This window comes from Myotis davidii, unplaced genomic scaffold (genome assembly GCF_000327345.1).
Source record: "Myotis davidii unplaced genomic scaffold, ASM32734v1 scaffold1678, whole genome shotgun sequence".
Lineage (NCBI taxonomy): Eukaryota > Metazoa > Chordata > Mammalia > Chiroptera > Vespertilionidae > Myotis > Myotis davidii.
Genome location: NW_006289496.1, coordinates 6,756 through 15,606, shown reverse-complemented (window position 1 = coordinate 15,606; position 8,851 = coordinate 6,756). Strand labels below are relative to the sequence as shown.

The window sequence follows — 8,851 nt, the reverse complement described above, 5'->3', positions numbered from 1 at the left end:
GCAGGCAGATGAGTGGTTAGTAGCCAGCAGTCCCAGATTGTGAGAAGGATGTCCGACTGCCAGTTTAGGCCTGATCACTGTAAACCGGCAGTAGGACATCCTTCCAGGGGTCCCAGATTGGTGAGAGTGCAGGCCGGGCTGAGGGACACTCCCCCTTCCCCCGAGTGCACAAATTTTTGTGCACTGGGCCACTAGTATGTTAATAATATGAAACATTTTATATATCAGACGAGAACAGAATTAAGTAATTCAACTCTACTGCAGCATTATAAATATCCTGTTCCTTCACTCACCACTGATGGCCTGCCTCACAACTCACCTGCACTGCAGCTACCCCACATAAATGCCTTGATTACACAAAGTCCTTTGTCAGATTAGGCCAGTTTCCAGGGCACTGGCTTCTCATCTCACTCAGGCTTATGTCAAAGATGTAAATTTTGGCACAGGTGCCCAAGCCTCAGTGTTTCAAGGTATAGACCTTTTAGCTGATGCTGTACCATTACGATAGGGCCAAAGAGAAGAACAGTTATTATTAAACAGAGTTTGGGCAGTCCCAAAGTAACAAAAGAAAGTGTGATATTTGCAAAGTCCATTGCCTTAAGAGATAAATATAAAAATATTGGTGCTAAACTTGTTCAAGTTGTTGCCAATAATACAAATGAAGATGCTGGGAATGGCACTACCACTACTACTGTACTGGCACACTATCTTGCCAAGGAAGGTTCTGAGAATATCAGTGATTGTGCTAATCCAGTGGAGATCAGGAGAGATGTGATGTTAGCTGTTGGTGCTATAATTTCTAAACTTAAAAAGCAGTCTAAACCTGTGACAACCCCTGAAGAAATAGCTCAGATTGCTACACTTTCTGCAAACAGAGACAAAGAAATTGGCGACATCATTTCTGATGTGATGAAAAAGGTTGGAAGAAAGGGTGTCATCACAGTAAAGGATGGTAAAACACTGAATGATGAATTAGAAATTATTGACGGCATGAAGTTTGATGTGGGTTATATTTCTCCATACTTTATTAATACAGCAAAAGGTCAAAAATGTGAATTCTAAGATGCCTATGTTATATCTAGGGAAAAGAAAATTTCTAGTATTCAGAAAATTTGTACCTGCTCTTGAAACTCCCAATGCTCACCATGAGCCCTTAGTCATAATTGCTGAAGATGTTGATGGAGAAGCTCTAAGTACACTCATTTTGAATAGACTAAGAGTTGGCCTTCACGTTGTAGCAGTCAAAGCTCCAGGTTTGGGTGACAATAGAAAGAACCAACTTAAAGTCATGTCTATTGATACTGGTGGAGCAGTGTTTGGAGAAGAAGGATTGACTCGAAATCTTAAAGATGTTCAGTTTCATGACTTGGGAAAAGTTGGAGAGGTCATTGTGATCAAAGGTGATGCCATGCTCTTGAAAGGAAAAGGTAACAAGGCTCAAATAGGGGAAAACATACTCAAGAAATCATTGATCAGTTAAATATCACAACTAATGAATATGAAAAGGGAAAACCTAAATGAATGTCTGGTAAAACTCTCAGATGGAGTAGCTGGGCTGAAGGTTGGTGGGACAAGTGGTGTTGAAGTGAATAAAAAGAAAGAATAACAGATGTGTGCCCTCAATGCTACATAAGCTGCTGTTGCGGAAGGCATTGTTCCTGGAGGGGCTTGTGCCCTGCTTTGGTGCATCTGGCCTTGGATTCATTAATTCCAGCTAATGAAGGTTTTAAAAATTGGTATAGAAGTTATTTATAAAGCATTCAAAAATTCTGCAATGACTATTGCTAAGAATGCAGGTGTCAAGGGATCACTGATAGTTGAGAAAATTATGCAAAGTTCCTCAGAAGTTAGTTATGATACTATGCTTGGAGATTGTGAATTTGGTGGAAAAGGAATAATTGATCCAATGAAGGCTGTAAGAACTGCTTTATTGGTACTGCTGGAGTGGCCTCTCTGTTAACAACAGCAGAAGCTTTAGTCACAGAAATTCCTAAAGAAGAGAAAGACCCTGGAATGCATGAGAATGGGAGGTGGTATGAGAAATGGCATGTTCTAATCCTAGAATAGTGCTTTACCATCATTAATGAGAACTGTGAAAGGAAGCTCAAGGCAGTGCTCCTCACCTATAACTTCAGAGAAGTAGGTTGAAGGAATGACTGAAGACAAGGCTGGCTGATGCTTAAGAAAATTACTATAACCATCAGCTACTGCTTTCAGTTGACAATGTACAATGGTCTACTGCTGTCATTGTCCATGCTTACCGATAATTTTTGTATTTTTGTTTTATTTATTTAATTTTTCATTTTCAATTACAGTTGATATACATCATTACATTAGTTTTAGGTATGCACCCCAGTGACCAGACATTATATAATTTAATACTTAATCATCCCAATAAATCCTGAAACCATCCAGCACCACACCTAGTTATTAGACTATTATTGACTACATTTTCTATGCTGTACTATATATCCCCATGACTATTCTGTAACAACCAATTTGTACTTCTTAATCTCTTCACCTTTTTCACCCATCCTCCCAATCCCCTTCCCATGTAACAACCAACAAAAAGTCCTCTGTATATATGAGTCTTTCTGTTTTGCTTGTTCATTTTGTTTGTAGATTCAACTGTTGACAGATAGGTATTTATTGCCATCTTATTGTTCATATTTTTATCTTCTTTTTATCTTCTTAAATAAGACTCTTTAACATTTCATATAATACTGGTTTGGTGGTGATGAACTTTATATTTTTCATGTATGTAAAGCTCTTTATCTGTCCTTCAATTCTAAATGATGCTTTGTAGGGTAATCTTCATTGTAGGTCCTTGATTTTCATCACTGTGAATATCTCTTGCCATTCCCTTCTGGGCAGCAAAGTTTCTTTTGAAAAATAAGCTAACAGTCTTATGGTAGTTCCCTTGTAGGTAACTTACTGCTTTTCTCTTGCTGCTTTTAAGATTCTCTGTTTGTTTTTTCCCTTTTGCATTTTAATTATGAAGTGTTTTGGTGTGGGCCCCTTGGGTTCATCTTGTTTGGGACTCTGGGCTTCCTGGATGTGTATGTCTGTTTCCTTTACTAAGTTAGGGAAATTTTCTGTCATTATTTTTTCAAACACGTTTTCAATTTCTTGCTTTCTCTCTTCTCCTTCTGGCACCCATGATGCAAATATTGGTATGCTTGAAGTTGTACCAGAGTTTCCTTACACTATCTTCATTTTTAAAAATTCCTCTTTCTTTTGCTGGTCTGATTAGGTGTTTTGTTTGTTTGTTTGCTTCCTCATATTTCAAATTGCTGATTTGATTCTTAGCATCACCTATTCTGTTGATTCACAGTAAATTATTCTTTATTTCAGTTAGTGTACCCTCCATTTATGACTGGTTCTTTTTTATACTGTTGTCCTCACTAAGTTCCTTGAGCATCCTTATAACCAATGTTTGAACTCTGCATCTATTAGATTGGTTGTCTCCATTTTGTTTCATTTTTTTTCCTGAAGTTTTGGTCTGTTCTTTCATTTGGGCCATGTTTCTTTGTCTCCTCATTTTGGCCACCTCCCTGTGTTTGTTTCTATGTACTAGGTAGAGCTGCTGCATCTTCCAGGCTTGGTAGTGTAGCCTAATATAGTAGACAGCCTATAGGATCCAGTGGCACAGCCTCCCCAATCACCAGAGCTGGACACTCAAGGTGCATACCCGTGTGGTCTGTATACACTCTTATAGCAACTTGATGTCAATGGGAGGGATTTACCCAGGCCAAGGTCAGTCACTGCCTGTGTTCTACCCAGGGCCACCAGGCATAAGCTACAAAGTGATCTGCAGATGGATGCTTCTTGTGTTGGGCTTGGAAGTAGCCAGGTGAGGCCAAGCTGTGAACCATGGTTGGCTGCTGCCAGTGCTGGGCCTGGAGCCACTTAGCAAGAGGTATGGGGCTTGCTGAGGCCAGATGATGCTTGTTTGAGAGATTTTTGGAAAATTTGAAACATGAGCCAAGACAGGCCATTCCTATGGTAAAGCCACTGGGAACAGCTTGGGTGGGCTCCAAAGGTGGGTGAGGCAGGATCTCAGGGAATAATCAGGTGGGGGCAAACAGTGTGATCAGGTTGATGGAGTCTCATATGGCCCCCGCCTGCTGGTTCTGTAGGGGAAGGGCTCATCAAAGAACAGTGGCTTCTGCCTAAACTTCTGTCTGGGAGAAAACTGTCCCTCCAGCTCTCGCCCTGGTGCCAAACAATTCAGTTTCTCCCTATATGTCTCTGGTGCCTTTCAAGCTGCTATCCCCACACTGGAGCTAAGAGCAAGTGAGTCCAAGTAAATCTGTACAGGGGCCCTTTAAGAGGAAGTGTCTGGGACTCCAGTAGCCTCAGCCTCAATTCCCACTGGTTTTTATAGTCAGAAGCTATGGGGACTTCTCTTCCTGAGACTGGAACCCTGGGCTGGGGGGCCTGGTGTGGGACTGGAACACCTCACTCCTCAGAGGGGACCTCCACAGTCAAGATATCCTTCCTGATTTTTATCCAACACATGTCAGTGTAGAACCAACCTGTTCCATGCCTCCACCCTTCTACCAGTCTTGATGTGGCTTCTCCTTTAATTCCCTAGTTGTAGGCCTTCCATTCAGCTCTATTTCAGGTGGTTCTGAATTATGATTATTCTGTAGTTTAGTTGTAATTTTGATGTGGTTGTGAGAGGAAGCATTTTTTACCTATTCCACCATCTTGACTGGAAATCTTATTTTGTATTTTTGAATAAAAATACATTTGTACATTCCCAATAAATGCAAGAGTCATATACCAATGAACTGTTTTCAATTTAAATCAGTGAGTCATTTTTACTACTATTCTGTTAAAATCAGGATTTTAGTGCTTGCCATCACCTGATGAGAAGTTAAGAAGCAGTCTTTCTGTGGAGAGTAAGAAAAATTGTGTAAAAAAATAGAGAAATATCCAATTATGTGAAACTTTGTGTAATAAAATTTGTTTAAAGTTAAAAAACAAATAAAATATAAACCATCTCTTCACCACAGTGTAAGATTTACATGCTTCTGTACAAGGATATGTTATTTAAAATGTAGTAAGATTGCTGCTGCCCTGCCAAGTAATTTCCATCCCTACCTAGTTCCTACTACAATACTGGTGGTTCCAGTAGTTTTATGAAAATAAATAATTTTTAAATATAAAGCATTTAAAAAGACAAATCAAAATGCCTCAGTAACTTTGTATTCAAATCAAATTTTATCTATTTAAATGTTACATTTTCTTCCCACTAATAAGCCTTTATTTTACTCAAACTGAGCAATAAATTTTCCATTCTGAAGTATCTTCTTTGCCCAATTAACTCAAAGGAAAACACTAAAATAATTAGTAAACAAAAATGTAGGGTTTTTTAAAAAATATATTTTTTACTGATTTTCAGAGAGAAAGGGAGAGAGAAAAACATCAATAATGAGAGAGTATCATTGATCAGCTGCCACCTGCACACCCCCTACTGGGGATCAAGCCCACAACCTGGGCATTTGCCCTGTTTGGGAATTGAATCAAGACCTCTTGATTCATAGGTTGACGCTCAACCACTGAGCCACACCAACCGGGCTAACACACCCTTTTCATTTGTTTTGAAATATTAAGGTTTAAAAGTGTTTAAAGTTTGTAATTCCTAGTAGGAGAACATTATCTGAATGAACATTCTAATGGAAAACCACTATAAAATATTACAGCTTTATGTGGGGCAGAGAGGTAAGGATTCTCTTCAAAGCTTTCTTCATGAGAAGTTCAGAGGTACACTGGTTTGTATTTTGCAACATCCATTTGGGAGATTTAGGTTGCTTTTCCTCCAGCAAGGATTTTATTTGTAAGAAGGGCATTACACTTGACCCCTAAATTTGGCTGACAAGTTACTGATGAGATTAATAACCTCTGGGTTGCTCTGATATTTTGACATATTTGCCAGGTTCTGGGCCACTTCCTGAAAGGCCACTATAACTTCTAGATCTTGCATGGATTCAATAACCTCTGGATCACAAATAATTTCATTGAGCCCAGGCATTCCTAGTATTCAGGCATGCCTCTTCCCAATCCAGGCATTCCTCCAGAAAAAAATTACCAGGCATTCTTCAAGGAAAGCTAGCTGGAAATGAGCCATACAGAGCTCCTGATTGTCCTCTGGCTTCTTCCTCCCTCTTGGCTCTCTCATTTTGTTAGGAGTCTTCTTAACCCTTTCCATTCTTTCTTTGACCTCTCACTCTTCAGGTTTCCACTCATATTTCCTCCAATGTTCTGCAATTTTCTGGACCCTTGGTTGAACTTCTTTCATCATTGCACTAGCATCTTCATAATCCAATTTACACACAAGGTCAATATAATGGACTGCTTCTTCCCAGTGGTCCAGAATTCTGTGTGCTCTGCCTTGCCATTTGTAAGGCTGAGCTAAATAACGATTTATTTCAATAACTCTGTCGGTCTCCAATGGCAGCATTTGGCTTCTGTAATTTGATGAAGACACTGGCTCTCTTGGCTTACAGAATGGCCAAGTGAGGATTCAGCATGATGGCATCTGTGAACAAGTCAATGGCTTTCTGTAGTTCACCATTACTTAGGGCATCAATGGCAGCCACACTTTTATCATTTGCCTGATCCATCATGTCCTCAGTTATCTCTACACTTTCATCTCTCATTTCTTGAGAGGCATCAGAATTGGGTTCAATCACACCTTCATGGTCATTTCCGAGATCATTTTTCTCACTTAATGTTTCCTCTGATTTTACATTTTCTGCTACCTTCTTACTATCTGTTTTTTCCTTCTTAATATTTTCCTCTGATTTAGTTTTATGAGTAACAGGTAGTACTTTACACCTCCCCATGCTGATCATCCACTCCCCCAAGAAGGCATTTCCTCAGTATGCAGAATGCTTGGATCCTGCTTACACATTTACACCCAGGCCCAAAGCTCCCTCATTTTGCACAGGTCTATGGTCATAAAGCTGAGGAAGGCCATAGGTGAGGCTGAGGCTTCAGCCTATTTCCAGGCTGCAGCACTAGCTCAATGTGACCATGTAGAAGGGGTTTACATACTTTATCTTGCAAATATCTTTTTCACGCAGATATTGGCAAATATTGATATCAATCCATGAGCTAGGTATTTCCAAGCATATGTTTTTTTTAATTTTTTTTTCAATTACAGTTTACATTCAATATTATTTGTTATTAGTTTAAGGTGCACAGCATAGTGGTTAGGTCATGTAAAATATATTTTACAAAGTGTTCCTCCTGATATTTCCACTACCCACCTGACACCATACATAGTTATTACAATATTTTGACTCTATTCCCTATGCTGTGTTTTATATTCTCATGACTATTTTGTAACTATCAATCTCCACTTCTTAATCCTTTTTCTTATTTCACCCAGTCCCCTTCTGGCAACTGAGTCTGTTCTCTGTATTTATGAGTTTATTTCTGTTCTGTTCTGTTTGTTTTGTACTTTAGATTCAACATGTAAATGAAATCATATATTTGCCTTTCACTGACTGACTTATCTCACTTAACACAAGCATGTGATTTTAATTGAGCATATTTATATCTTGGAAAACATTTATAAAATTCTGTTAGATTTTTCTCTCAATATTTGTCTTTTAGCATGTCATTATATTATGGACTAGAGGCCTAGTGCACAAAATTCATGCATGGGTGTGGCCCCTAGGCCTGGCCAGTGATCGAAGCATGAGCGTCTGGTATGGAAGGGCAGGTATTAGCTGACCTCTAGATCCTGGGCAGCACCTGGGCCCCTGGGCCCCCACATGCCCGCCTTTGCCTGAGTCCTGGCACCCAAGTCCCCACACGGAGATGCGGTGAACACAGCTGGACGCTGTGGGCTGGGGCGCAGCGTGGGCCTCTGGGCCGCCCAGCGGCTCTGCACAGAAGCCAGGCGGGCAGCGTACTCTCTCCTGGCCAGCCTCGCAGACTGGCTCCTGCGCAAACCCACCTGGAGTCCGACCAGCCCCTGTGGTCCCAGCAGCTGCGGCCTGGCTCACCCAGAAGAGGCCACACAGGTGTGGGGCAGGCTCCTTGCAGGCGCCCAGCACCTGAGCACAGGGGCTTCTCTGATGCAAGCCCTGGCCTCCCGGGAGAGGGTAGCAGGGAGATTGAGAGTGATCTCAGTGGACATCTCACATTCTCACCGCACATCTGTCCCAGTTATTCCTGCCCCCAGGTAGCCGACGAGAGGTGTCAGCCCCCTGCCCAGGAGCTGTGGGAGGTTGGTCACCAACCACCCACCCCCAGTTCCCTGTCCCAGCCCAGGGTCCAGTCTCAATCAGGCGATCAGGGCATGCCGGCCACTGGTCTCCGTCTATGGGACAATTGGTCAGGGCTGGGGCCCCCGCCCAGCTCCCTCAGCACCTGGGAGCCGGGTGATGGCCCTGACCCCTGCTGCTGCTGCTGGTCGCCGTCTGTGGGGTGATCAGTTGGTGCTGGGCAGCAGCCCCACCTCCCCACTGCCACCACTGGTCACTATTGGAGGGGCAAATGGGGCTGTGCTTGCACTTGCCTTAGCCAGGTGCCGCCTGTTCACCTGCTCCACCATCCCCCCGTGGTCCCACTCTTGTCGGGGCCCATCGGAGCAGGCAGTGCCTCTACTGCTGTCCACTGCCAGTGCTGCATTATCACCCCCTGGTGGTCAGTGCCTGTCATAGCGAGCTGTCAAATTCCCAGTAGAACAATTTGCATATTAGGCTTTTATTATATAGGACTAGTAGCCCAGTGCACAAAATTTGTGCACTTGTCGGGGGGTGGGGGGGTCCCTCAGTTATTAAACATTTTATGGCACAACACTGACCCCATTGGTGGTGGTGGTATTGTC

General features: G+C 42.1%; 2 pseudogenes; one reads left to right on the top strand and one right to left on the bottom strand.

Moving 5' to 3' along the window:
- The first annotated feature begins 343 nt into the window (after positions 1-343).
- On the top strand, positions 344-2,067 carry LOC102765498 (annotated as a pseudogene).
- A 3,745-nt stretch (positions 2,068-5,812) lies between these two features.
- On the bottom strand, positions 5,813-6,988 carry LOC102765202 (annotated as a pseudogene).
- Positions 6,989-8,851: the final 1,863 nt, after the last annotated feature.